Source organism: Pan paniscus, chromosome 3 (assembly GCF_029289425.2).
Source record: "Pan paniscus chromosome 3, NHGRI_mPanPan1-v2.0_pri, whole genome shotgun sequence".
NCBI classification, from domain to species: domain Eukaryota; kingdom Metazoa; phylum Chordata; class Mammalia; order Primates; family Hominidae; genus Pan; species Pan paniscus.
Window position 1 is genome coordinate 121495231 of NC_073252.2, and position 14119 is coordinate 121509349.

At 37.2% G+C, this 14119-nt stretch overlaps 1 long non-coding RNA gene across 1 annotated transcript in view; it reads left to right on the forward strand.

Annotated features, from left to right (window-relative positions):
* Positions 1-14119, forward strand: part of LOC117980058 (uncharacterized) — a 334342-nt gene that overhangs the window by 226030 nt on the left and 94193 nt on the right. The window contains exon 6 of the long non-coding RNA XR_004671184.4: positions 13183-13226. This is a non-coding gene — a long non-coding RNA (uncharacterized LOC117980058). The remainder of the gene's footprint in view (positions 1-13182; positions 13227-14119) is intronic.

Consider the following 14119-nt stretch of genomic DNA (forward strand, 5'->3'; position numbering starts at 1 on the left):
TCTGTTAGAAGGAAAACTAACAAACAGAAAGGCCATCCATACCAAAAACCCATCTGTACATCACCATCATCAAAGACCAAAAGTAGATAAAACCACAAAGATGGGGAAAAAACAGAGCAGAAAAACTGGAAACTCTAAAAAGCAGAGTGCCTCTCCTCCTCCAAAGGAACACAGCTCCTCACCAGCAACGGAACAAAGCTGGATGGAGAATGACTTTGACGAGTTGAGAGAAGAAGGCTTCAGACGATCAAACTACTCTGAACTACAGGAGGAAATTCAAACCAAAGGCGAAGAAGTTGAAAACTTTGAAAAAAATATAGACGAATGTATAACTAGAATAACCAATACAAAGAAGTGATTAAAGGAGCTGATGGAGCTGAAAGCCAAGGCTCGAGAACTACATGAAGAATGCAGAAGCCTCAGGAGCCGATGCGATCAACTGGAAGAAAGGGTATCAGTGATGGAAGATGAAATGAATGAAATGAAGCGAGAAGGGAAGTTTAGAGAAAAAAGAATAAAAAGAAATGAACAAAGCCTCCAAGAAATATGGGACTATGTGAAAAGACCAAATCTGTGTCTGATTGGTGTACCTGAAAGTGACGGGGAGAATGGAACCAAGTTGGAAAACACTCTGCAGGATATTATCCAGGAGAACTTCCCCAATCTAGCAAGGCAGGCCAACATTCAGATTCAGGAAATACAGAGAATGCCACAAAGATACTCCTCGAGAAGAGCAACTCCAAGACACATAATTGTCAGATTCACCAAAGTTGAAATGAAGGAAAAAATGTTAAGGGCAGCCAGAGAGAAAGGTTGGGTTACCCACAAAGGGAAGCCCATCAGACTAACAGTGGATCTCTCGGCAGAAACTCTACAAGCCAGAAGAGAGTGGGGGCCAATATTCAACATTCTTAAAGAAAAGAATTTTCAACCCAGAATTTCATATCCAGCCAAACTAAGCTTCACAAGTGAAGGAGAAATAAAATACTTTACAGACAAGCAAATGCTGAGAGATTTTGTCACCACCAGGCCTGCCCTAAAAGAGCTCCTGAAGGAAGCACTAAACATGGAAAGCCACAACCGGTACCAGCCGCTGCAAAATCATGCCAAAATGTAAAGACCATTGAGACTAGGAAGAAACTGCATCAACTAACGAGCAAAATAACCAGCTAACATCATAATGACAGGATCAAATTCACACATAACGATATTCACTTTAAATGTAAATGGACTAAATGCTCCAATTAAAAGACACAGACTGGCAAATTGGATAAAGAGTCAAGACCCATCAGTGTGCTGTATTCAGGAAACCCATCCCACGTGCAGAGACACACATAGGCTCAAAATAAAAGGATGGAGGAAGATCTACCAAGCAAATGGAAAACAAAAAAAGGCAGGGGTTGCAATCCTAGTCTCTGATAAACAGACTTTAAACCAACAAAGATCAAAAGAGACAAAGAAGGCCATTACATAATGGTAAAGGGATCAAATCAGCAAGAAGAGCTAACTATCCTAAATATATATGCACCCAATACAGGAGCACCCAGATTCATAAAGCAAGTCCTGAGTGACCTACAAAGAGACTTAGACTCCCACACAATAATAGCAGGAGACTTTCACACCCCACTGTCAACATTGGACAGATCAACGAGACAGAAAGTTAACAAGGATACCCAGGAATTGAACTCAGCTGTGCACCAAGCAGACCTAATAGACATCTACAGAACTCTCCACCCCAAATCAACAGAATATACATTTTTTTCAGCACCACACCACACCTATTCCAAAATTGACCACATACTGGGAAGTAAAGCTCTCCTCAGCAAATGTAAAAGAACAGAAATTATAACAAACTGTCTCTCAGACCACAGTGCAATCAACTAGAACTCAGGATTAAGAAACTCACTCAAAACCGCTCAACTACATGGAAACTGAATAACCTGCTCCTGAATGACTACTGGGTACATAATGAAATGAAGGCAGAAATAAAGATGTTCTTTGAAACCAATGAGAACAAAGACACAACATACCAGAATCTTTGGGACATATTTATGGCAGCGTGTAGAGGGAAATTGATAGCACTAAATGCCCACAAGAGAAAGCAGGAAAGATCCAAAATTGACACCCTAACATCACAATAAAAAGAACTAGAAAAGCAAGAGCAAACACATTCAAAAGCTAGCAGAAGGGAAGAAATAACTAAAATCAGAGCAGAACTGAAGGAAATAGAGACCAAAAAAAAAAACCCTTCAAAAATTAATGAATCCAGGAGCTGGTTTTTTGAAAGGATCAACAAAATTGGTGGACCGCTAGCAAGACTAATAAAGAAAAAAGAGAGAAGAATCAAATAGATGCAATAAAAAATGATAAAGGGGATATCACCACCGATCCCACAGAAATACAAACTACCATCAGAGAATACTACAAACACCTCTACGCAAATAAACTAGAATATCTAGAAGAAATGGATAAATTCCTTGACACATACACTCTCCCAAGACTAAACCAGGAAGAAGTTGAATCTCTGAATAGACTAATAACAGGATCTGAAATTGTGGCAATAATCAATAGCTTACCAACCAAAAAGAGTCCAGGACCAGATGGATTCACAGCCGAATTCTACCAGAGGTACAAGGAGGAACTGGTACCATTCCTTCTGAAACTATTCCAATCAATAGAAAAAGAGGGAATCCTCCCTAACTCATTTTATGAGGCCAGCATCATCCTGATACCAAAGCCAGGCAGAGACACAACCAAAAAAGAGAATTTTAGACCAATATCCTTGATGAACATTGATGCAAAAATCCTCAATAAAATACTGGCAAACCGAATCCAGCAGCACGTCAAAAAGCTTATCCACCATGATCAAGTGGGCTTCATCCCTGGGATGTAAGGCTGGTTCAATATACACAAATCAATAAATGTAATCCAGCATATAAACAGAATCAAAGACAAAAACCACATGATTATCTCAATAGATGCAGAAAAGGCCTTTGACAAAATTCAACAGCCCTTCATGCTAAAAACTCTCAATAAATTAGGTATTGATGGGACGTATCTCAAAATAATAAGAGCTATCTATGACAAACCCTCAGCCGATATCATACTGAATGGGCAAAAGCTGGAAGCATTCCCTTTGAAAACTGGCACAAGACATGTATGCCCTCTCTCACCACTCCTATTCAACATAGTGTTGGAAGTTCTGGCCAGGGCAATTAGGCAAGAGAAGGAAATAAAGGGTGTTCAGTTAGGAAAAGAGAAAGTCAAATTGTCCCTGTTTGCAGATGACATGATTGTATATCTAGAGAATGCCATTGTCTCAGCCCAAAATCTCCTTAAGCTGATAAGCAACTTCAGCAAAGTCTCAGGATACAAAATCAGTGTACAAAAATCACAAACATTCTTATACACCAATAAAAGACAAACAGAGAGCCAAATCATGAGTGAACTCCCATTCACAATTGCTTCAAAGAGAATAAAATACTTAGGAATCCAACTTACAAAGGATGTGAAGGACCTCTTCAAGGAGAACTACAAACCACTGCTCAAGGAAATAAAAGAGGATACAAACAAATGGAAGAACATTCCATGCTCATGGGTAGGAAGAATCAATATCGTGTAAATGGCCATAATGCCCAAGGTAATTTATAGATTCAATGCCATCCCCATCAAGCTACCAATGACTTTCTTCACAGAATTGGAAAAAACTACTTTAAAGTTCATATGGAACCAAAAAACAGCCCACATCGCCAAGTCAATCCTAAGCCAAAAGAACAAAGCCGGAGGCATCATGCTACCTGACTTCAAACTATACTACAAGGCTACAGTAACCAAAACAGCATGGTACTGGTACCAAAACAGAGATATAGATCAATGGAACAGAACAGAGCCCTCAGAAATAACGCCACATATCTACAACTATCTGATCTTTGACAAACCTGAGAAAAACAAGCAATGGGGAAAGGATTCCCTATTTAATAAATGGTGCTGGGAAAACTGGCTAGCCATATGTAGAAAGCTGAAACTGGATCCCTTCCTTACACCTTATACAAAAATTAATTCAAGATAGATTAAGGACTTAAACATTAGACCTAAAACCATAAAAACCCTAGAAGAAAACCTAGGCATTACCATTCAGGACATAGGCATGGGCAAGGACTTCATGTCTAAAACACCAAAAGCAATGGCAACAAAAGCCAAAATTGACAAATGGGATCTAATTAAACTAAAGAGCTTCTGCACAGCAAAAGAAACTACCATCAGAGTGAACAGGCAACCTACAAAATGGGAGAAAATTTTCGCAACCTACTCATCTGACAAAGGGCTAATATCCAGAATCTACAATGAACTCAAACAAATTTACAAGAAAAAACAAACAACCCCATCAAAAAGTGGGCAAAGGATATGAACAGACACTTCTCAAAAGAAGACATTTATGCAGCCAAAAGACACATGAAAAAATGGTCATCATCACTGGCCATCAGAGAAATGCAAATCAAAACCACAGTGAGATACCATCTCACACCAGGTAGAATGGCAATCATTAAAAAGTCAGGAAACAACAGGTGCTGGAGAGGATGTGGAGAAATAGGAAGACTTTTACACTGTTGGTGGGACTGTAAACTAGTTCAACCATTGTGGAAGTCAGTGTGGCGATTCCTCAGGGATCTAGAACTAGAAATACCATTTGACCCAGCCATCCCATTTCTGGGTATATACCCAAAGGACTATAAATCATGCTGCTATAAAGACACATGCACACATATGTTTATTGCAGCACTATTCACAATAGCAAAGACTTGGAACCAACCCAAATGTCCAACAATGATAGACTGGATTAAGAAAATGTGGCACGTATACACCATGGAATACTATGCAGCCATAAAAAAGGATGAGTTCATGTTCTTTGTAGGGACATGGATGAAATTGGAAATCATCATTCTCAGTAAAGTATCGCAAGGACAAAAAACCAAAGACCGCATGTTCTCACTCATAGATGGGAATTGAACAATGAGAACACATGGACAGAGGAAGGGGAACATCACACTCTGGGGACTGTTGTGGGGTGGGGGGAGGGGGGAGGGATAGCATTCGGAGATACACCTAATGCTAAATGATGAGTTAATGGGTGCAGCACACCACCATGGCACATGTATACATATGTAACTAACCTGCACATTGTGCACATGTATCCTAAAACTTAAGGTATAATAATAAAAAAAAATGATCCAATGGACTTAGGGTACTTGAGTGGAAGAGTAGGATGGGGACGAGGGATAAAAGACTACAAATATGGTGCAGTGTATACAGCTCGGGTGATGGGTGCACCAAAATCTCACAAATCTCTACTAAAGAACTTACTCATGTAACCAAATATCACCTGTACCCCAATAACTTACGGAAAAATAAAAGAAATAAATTACATTTAAAAAGGTAATGCTTCAATGTTTACTTTTTATGTATCTTGTTTTTAAAAATAGACTTCATTTTTTAGAGCAGTTTTAGATTCACAGCAAAATTGGACAGAGGTGTAGAGATTTCCCATATCTCCCTCCTCTCACATTCATACAGCCTTTCCCACTATCAAAATCCTGCACCAGAGTGGTACATTTGTTAATTAATGAATTTACATTGACACACTGTACACATTATTGTATTAGGGTAATTGTGTCTCCATAGAATGAATTAGGAAGTACTTGCTCGGCTTCTATTTTCTGAAAGAGATTGTAGAAAATTAGTTTAATTTCTTCCTTAAATGTTTGGTAGAATTCACCAGTTAAATCTATCTGGCCCTAGTGATTTCTGTTTTGAAGGCTATTAATTACTGATTCAATTTCTTTAATATAGTGCTGTTCAAATTATGTATCTCTTCTTGTGTGACCTGTGGTAGATTGTGTTTTTTAAGGAATTGGTTCATTTCATCTAGGTTACCAAATTTGTGAGCAAAGAGTTGTTTAAAATGTTCTTTTATTTTCTTTTTAATGTTCACGCCATCTGTAGCGATGTCCCCTCTTATTTCTCATGTTAGTAATATGTGTCTTCTCTCTGTTTTTCTTAGCCTGTCTAGAGGTCATTAATTCATTGCTCTTTTCAAATATCTAGCTTTTGGTTTCATTTATTTCTGTATTTCCTTTTGTAAGTTTCATTGATTTCTGCTTTAATTTTTTTGTTTCATTTTTTTTGTGCTTACTTGTGATTTAATATGCTCTTCCCTGCTCCCAACCCCCCTGTTTCCTAAGGTAGAAGTTTAGACGATCAATTTTAGATCTTTCTTTTTTCTAATATATGCATTTAGTGCTATAAATTTTCTCTAAGCACTGTTTTTACTGTATCCCACAAATTTTGTTGTGTTTTCATCTTTATTGAGTTCAAAATATTTTAAAAATTTTCCTGAGATTTCTTTTTGCTCTGTGTGTTATTTAGAAATGTGTTGTTTAATCTCCAAGTATTTTGAGATTTTCCAGCTATCTTTCTGTTGAATGTTTATTTTAGTCTAAGATACAATCAACCTGAATTCTTTTCTCTACTTTTCCCATATATCTTTGTGTGGGGAGCAGGATGTTGTCATAAATTTTCTCAGCTAACTTCTGGATGAATCAATTTGAATTGCTAATGTGTAACTCATAGTTAATAAGCTTCAATCACCTTATTTTCTTCTGCCTTAAACAGCTCTACCTTTATTGTGCTCAGCATAACTGTTTTTTAAAGAGGGAGATTTCCTTTCTAAAATATTTTATTTTTTTATTTTAGGTTCAGGGGGTACATGTGCAGATTTATTACATGGGTATTTTGCGTGAAGCTTAGGTTTGGGCTTCTAATGATCCTGTCACCCAAATAGTGAACATAATACCTGATAGGTAGTTTTTCAAACCTTGTATCCCCCACTTTTCCATTATGGAGTCCTCAGCGTCTATTTTTCCCATCTTTGTGTCTGGATGTACCCAAAGTTTAGCTCCCACTTATAAGTGAGAACATGGGGTATTTCATTTTCTGTTTCTGCATTAATTCATTTATGATAATGGCCTCCAGCTGCATCCAAGTTCCTGCAAAAAACATGATTCTGTTCTTCTTTATGGTTGTGTAATATTCCATGGTGTGTGGGTACCGTGTTTTCTTTATCCAATTCACTATTGGTGGGAACCTAGGTTGATTCCTTGTCTTTGCTATTTTGAATAGTCCTGTAGGGAACATACAAGTGCATGTGTCTTTTTGATAGAACAATTTATTTATCTTTGAATATATACCCAGAAATGGGATTGCTGGGTCAAATGGTAATTCTATTTATAGTTCTTTGAGAAAACTCCAAACTGCTTGCCACCAGGACTGAACTAATTTGCATTCCCACCAACAGTGTATAAGCATTCCCTCTCTGCATTCCCTTTCACCAACATCTGTTATTTTTTGACTTTTTATAATAGCCTTTCTGACTGGTGCGAGATGGTGTTCATGGTGGTTTTGATTTGCATTTATTTATCTGGTGATTAATCATGATGAGCATTTTTTCAAATATTTGTTAGCCTCTTGTATGTCTTCTTTTGAGAAATGTCTACTTTTTAATGGTGTTACTTGTTTTTTCACGTTGATTTAAGTTTCTTATAGATTCTGGATATTAAACCTTTGTCAGATGCATAATTCACAAATATTTTCTCCCATTCTGTAGGTTGTCTCTTTACTCTGTTGATGGTTTCTTTTGCTGTGCAGAAGCTCTTTTGTGTATTTTTTTCTTTTGTTGCATTTGTTTTGGAGTCTTCATCATAAATTCTTTGCCTAGGACAATGTCTAAGAGTATTTCCTAGCTTTTTTTCTAGGATTATTATAGTTTGAGGTCTTTGATTTAAGTCTTTAATCCATCTTGTCTTAATTTTTGTATATGGTAAGAGATCAGAGTCCAGTTTCATTCTTCTGCATATGGTTAGCCAGTTTTTACAGCACAATTTATTGAATAGAATATCCTTTCCCCATTGTTATTTTTGTTGACTTTGCTAAAGAGGAGTGGATTGTAGGTGTGTGGCTCTATTTTTGGGTTCTGCATTCTGTTTTATTGGTCTGTCTATTTTTGTACCATTACCATGCTCTTTTGTTTACTGTAGCCTTATAGTACAGTTTGAAATTGGGTAATGTGATGCTACTGGCTTTTTTGTTTTTACTTAGGATTGCCTTGGCTATTTGAGCTCTTTTTTGGTTACATATGAATTTTAGAATAGTTTTTTCTAAATCTGTGAAAAGTGACACTGGTAATTTGATAGGAATAGTATTTAATCTGTAGATTGGTTTGGGCAGTATGGACGTTTTAATGGTATTGATTCTTCCAACCCATGAGCATAGAATAGTTTTCCATTTGTTTGTGTCATCTACATATCTTATTTTTTTTAAGTATTTTATTTTTTGTGGCTATTGTAAATGAAATTGTATTCTTGATTTGGTTCTCAGGTTTGGTGTATAGAAATGCTGGTGATTGGCCAGGTGCAGTGGCTCATGCCTGAAATTCCAGCACTTTGGGAGGCCAAGGCAGGAGGATCACGAGGTCAGGAGATCAAGACCATCCTGGCCAACATGGTGAAAGCCCGTCTCTACTAAAAATACAAAAATTAGCCGGGCATGGTGGCGTGTGCCTATAGTCCCAGCTACTTGGGTGGCTGAGACAGGAGAATTGCTTGAGCTTGGGAGGAGGAGGCTGCAGTAAGCCGAGATTGCACCACTGCACTCCAGCCTTGGAGACAGAACAAGACTCCATCTGAAAAAAAAAAAAAAAAGAAATGCTGCTGATTTTTGTATGTTGATTTTGTATCCTGAAACTTTGTTGAAGTTGTTTATCAGGTCTACAAGTCTTTTGGCAGAATCTTTAGGGTTTTCTAGGTCTAGAATCATGTTGTCAGTGATTACAGATGACTTCCTCTTTTCTTATTTGGCTGCCTTTTATTTCTTTCTGTCATCTGATTGCTCTGGCTAGGACTTCTAGTACTATATTGAATAGCAGTGGTGACAGTGGACATCCTTGTCTTGTTTCACTTCTCAAGGGGAATGCTTCCAGCATTTACCTATTCATTGTGATGTTAGTTGTGAATTTGTCATAGATGGCTCTTATCAATCCCTAGTTTGTTTAGGGTTTTTATCATGAATGTTGTTGGATTTTATGCAAAGCTTTTTCTTCATCTATTGAGATGATCATTTGGTTTTTGTTTTTAATTCTGTTTGTGTGATGAATCACATTTCTTAATCTGTGTCTGTTAAACCATCCTTGCATCCCAGGAATAAAGCCCACTTGATCATGGTGAACTAACTTTTTAATGCGCTGCTGGATTCAGTTTGCTAGTATTTTGTTGAGCATTTTCGCATCTATGTTCATCAGGGATATTGGCCTGTAGTTTTCTTTTTTTGTCGTATGCCCTTGCCAGATTTTGGTATCAGGATGACACTGATTTGTAGAATGAGTTAGGGAAGGGTCCTTTCTCCTCAATTTTTTGGAATAGTTTCAGTAGGATCGGTACCAGCTCTTTGTACATCTGGGAGAATTTGGCTGTGAATCTATCTGGTCCAGAGCTTTTTTGTGGTTTTTTTTTTTTTCTCTTTTTATTATTGATTCATTTTCATTACTTGCTATTGGTGTGTTCAATATTTCTGTTTCATCCTGGTTCAATCTTGAGAGGTTGTGTGTTTCCAAGAATTTATCCATTTCCTCTAGATTTTCTAGTTTGTGTGCATAGAGGTGTTCATAGTAGTTTATAAGGATCTTTTGTATTTCTGTGGGATCAGTTCTAACGTCACCCTTGTTATTTCTGATTGTGTTATTTGGATCTCTCTTTTTTTCTTGGTTATTCTAGCTATCAGTCTATCAACCTTGATAATCCTTTCAAAGAACCAATTTTTCATTGATCCTTTGTATGTTTTTTGGGGATCTCAATTTCTTTTAATTCTGCTGTGATTTTATATATTTTTCTTCTTCTAGCTTTAGGTTTAGTTTGTTCTTGTTCTACTTCTGTTAGGTGCAAGATTAGGTTGTTTTATGTCTTCTTTATGAAGGCATTTAGCAGTATAAACTTTCCTCTTAATACTGCTTTTCCCACATCCCAGATGTTTTGGTGTGCTGTGTCTATTTTCATTTGTTTCAAAAAGTTTTTTGATTTCTGCCTTAATTTTGTTTTTTACCCAAAAGTCATTTAGGGGCAAGTTGTTTAATTTCCATGTATTTATGTGATTTTGAGAGTTCCTCTTAGTATTGATTTCTATTTTTATTCCACTGTGGTCTGAGAAGCTACTTGGTATAAATTTGATATTTTTGAATTTATTAAGCAGTGTAAATGCTCCACTTAAAAGACATAGAGTGGTAAATTGAGCAACAAAAAAAGACCCATCCTTCTATTGTCCTCAAGAGATTCATCTTACATTTAATGATGACCAAAGGCTCAAAATAAAGGGATGGAGAAAGATCTGTTATGCAAATGGTAAACTTTAAAATGACTTTTTAAATGTACAACAGTAAAAAAAGGACATAGAAGGGCATTACATAATGATAAGGGGTTCAATTAAACAAGAAGAGTTAACTATTCTAAATATATACACGTCCAATATTGGTAAAGCAATTGGTAAAGCAAATTATTGTTGAAGGAGGTGCAGAATTGTTATTAAGCTATATTGAGATTTGATTTATGTCCAGGCATGTGGTTAATCTTAGAGGAGGTTCTGTGTGCAGAACAATTATTGAAACAAATGAAAATAGATACACAATATACCAAAACCTCTGGGATGCAGCAAAAGTAGCATTAAGAGGAAAGTTTATACTGCTAAATGCCTTTATAAAGAAGACATAAAACAACCTAATGTTTTACCTAGCAGAAGTAAATTGGTAAAGCAATTACTCCTAGACCTAAGAAAAGACTTTGACATCCACAGAATAATGGAGGAGATGTCAACACCCTACTGACAGCATTAGACAGATTATCAAGGCAGAAAACCAATGAAGAAATTATGAACTTAAATTTGATACTTTGCTGATTGGGCCAAATAGTCATCTACAGAGTACTCCAACCAACAACCACAGAATATGCATTCTTCTCATCTGCATGCAGAACCTTCTCTAAGATTAATGACGTGCTTGGACATAAATCAAGTCTCAGTATACCTTAATGGAAATTCTGCAGCCCCTTCTCCAAGTCAGAAACCTAGAGGCCCTCCTAAATCTTTCTCAGTGCCTGAGCTGCACTTATGTAACTGGTAACCAAACTTATCAATTAAGGCTGGGCATTTGGCTCAAGCCTGTATTCCCAGCTTTGGGGGGCCGAGTCAGGAGGATTGCTTGAAGCCAGGTGTTCAAGGCCAGCCTGGGCAACATATGAGATCCTGTCTCTACTAAAAAAATTTTAAAAATTAGTTGGGTGTGGTAGCATGTGTCTGTTGTCCCAGATACTTAGGAGGCTGAGGTGGCAGGACCCCTTGAGTCCAGGAGGTTGAGGTTGCAGTGAGCCATGATTGTGCCACTGAACTCCAGCCTGAGTAATAGAGCAAGACCCTGACCCAAACCAAAACCAAAAACAAAAACTTATCAATTATACATTTGAAGTAGTTCTCTGTGTCTTTCTCTTAATCCCAATTTTCACTATCTTCAAATCTTCTTCATCTCTCACCTTAACTATTAGAGTAGTCTCTTAGTTCATTTTACTGCTTTTAGCTTTATTTCTCTCATTACGTACATATGTATTTATTTATTTATTTAATTTATTGAGACAGGGTCTAGTTCTGTCACCCAGGCTGGAGTACAATGGTATGATCATGGTTCACTGTAGCCTCCTTCTCCTGGGCTCAGGTGATCCTCCCACCTCAGCCTCCCAAGTAGCTGGTACTACAGGTGCATGCCACCACACCTGGCTAATTTTTTTTTGTATTTTTGTAGAGATGATGTTTTGCCATGTTGCCCAGGTTGGTCTTGAACTCCTGGCCTCAAGCGATCTACCTGCCTTGACCTCCTAAAGTACTGGGATTACAGGCATGAGCCACCATGCTTGGCCCATAATATAATGTTGATTATATTATCAGAAAAATAATTTTAACATTAGTATAACAGTAGCTCTTTACATATATAACATATATATAACATATATATTGTATATATCAAACATAACATATATATATTCGTTCTGTTTAACAGTCTTTAGTAATGCAAAAGACAGACAAACACAAATGTTGGCAAGGATGTGGAGAAAAGAGAACCCTCTTTCTCTCTTGATGGAAATGTAAATTAGTACAACCACTATGGAGAACAGTTTGGAGTTTCCTCGAAAAACTAAAAATAGAACTACCGTATGATCCAGGAATCCCACTGCTAGGTATATACCCCAAAGAAAGGAAATCAGTATATCAAAAAGATATTTGCATTCCCATGTTTATTGCAGCACTATTCACAATAAGCAAGATTTGGATGCAACATCATTGTCTATCAACAGATGAATAGATAAAGAAAATGTGGTATATGTACACAATGGAGTACTATTCAGCCATAAAAAAGAATGAGATCCTGTCACGTGCAGTAACATGGATGGAACTAGAGGTCATTATGGCATGTGAAATACACTAGACACAGAAAGACAAACTTCACATGTTTTCATTTATCTGTGGGAGATAAAACATAAAACAATTGAATTCATGGAGATAGAGAGTAGAATGATAGTTATCAGTAGGTGGGATGGGTCATGGATAAGGGGGAAGTGGTGATGGTTAATGCATACAAAAATATAGTTAGAATGAGTAAGATCTAGTATTTGATAACACAACTGGGTGACTACTGTCAACGTAATTTATTATACATTAAAAGTAACTAAAAGAGTATAATTGGATTGTTTGTAACAAAAAGAAAAAATAAATGCTTGAGGTGATGGATTAAAAAAAAGTTCTAAGTAGCTTAAAGTTCTTCCTAATGCCTAGAGGATGGGTGCAGACCCCTTAACAGAGCATACTTCACCCTTTTTAAATCTTCTCCTTTAAACTCTGACTCTTGCTTTCATTCCCAGAAATTTGGTTACCATCCTGTAGGCAAAGAGTGAGCATACTTTTGCATGCTCCTCAAGGTCTCCTTGCTGTGAAGTCTTCGAAGGTTCCTTTCCTTCTCTTTGTCAATTTACTTGCCCCTCTCTTGTTTGTCCCCAGCTCCTTACTTACAAATCTTTCAGGGTTTCTCATATTTTGTTTCAGGTAGCTGTTTATATGCATGATCTCCTGCTGTGAGCACCTTAAAGGTAAGAACTGTGTTTTCTTCATCTTTGCTTCCCTTAGCTAAGAGTCTTGCAGGTAATAGGTGCTCAGCAAATGTTTGTTGAATGAACATTGAATGTGGAAAAGCCATATACTAATGTGGCGAAGGCATCATTGTGGCTCCATTAAACCTGAACCATGCAGACCAAAGGAATTTTGTCTGGGGAGAGTGGCAAGGATTAGTGGAGATTCTTGAGAATGGAATGGAAATAAGCTAAAGAGGAGTTCCAGTCTCACCCAGGTCTCTGGAGACACATAGTTGATGCCTTAAGATTAGTAAAACTCAAGTTTTAACTCAAGGTTTAAAACTTGAGTCTTATGAATCTTTATTTTATTTCTCAGGGATTTCCCCCAAGCTACAAACATTGAGATTTTTGTTAGGCAGGTCCTTATTCCAAAAAAGAATACCAATTTGTGTTTTAATGGTTTGGAATTGTGGTCCCTCTTTACTTTATTTCAGTAATTTTTGTGCTTTTTTATGCTTTCATTTAGCTGAATCTCAAAACATCAATAAAATCTTTTCTTGCCAAGGTCAACAACTCCCCCAAGAATCTTGCGAGCCCTACTCTCTTCCTGACATTCCCATTCCCTCTGCCTTTCCCCTCCTCTATTCTAGCACTTCAGTAGCGTTTCCCTGTAATAGAGCTATGTAGGCTGGCATGGGCCTCCTCTAGACTGAGTTAACAGAGGGCAGGCAGGTGCCAATTTCATAAAGTTCTCTCCTGCAGGGCCTAGTAAAGTGATTTGCATAATAGAGATGTTTAGAAAGTGTTGGGTGAATAAATAACTTAATAATGACGATGGCACAATAAAGGCAGTGCAGAGGGAAACATAATGACCTCAGGAGTAATTCAGAGATATTCTTGCTTGAAAAGGT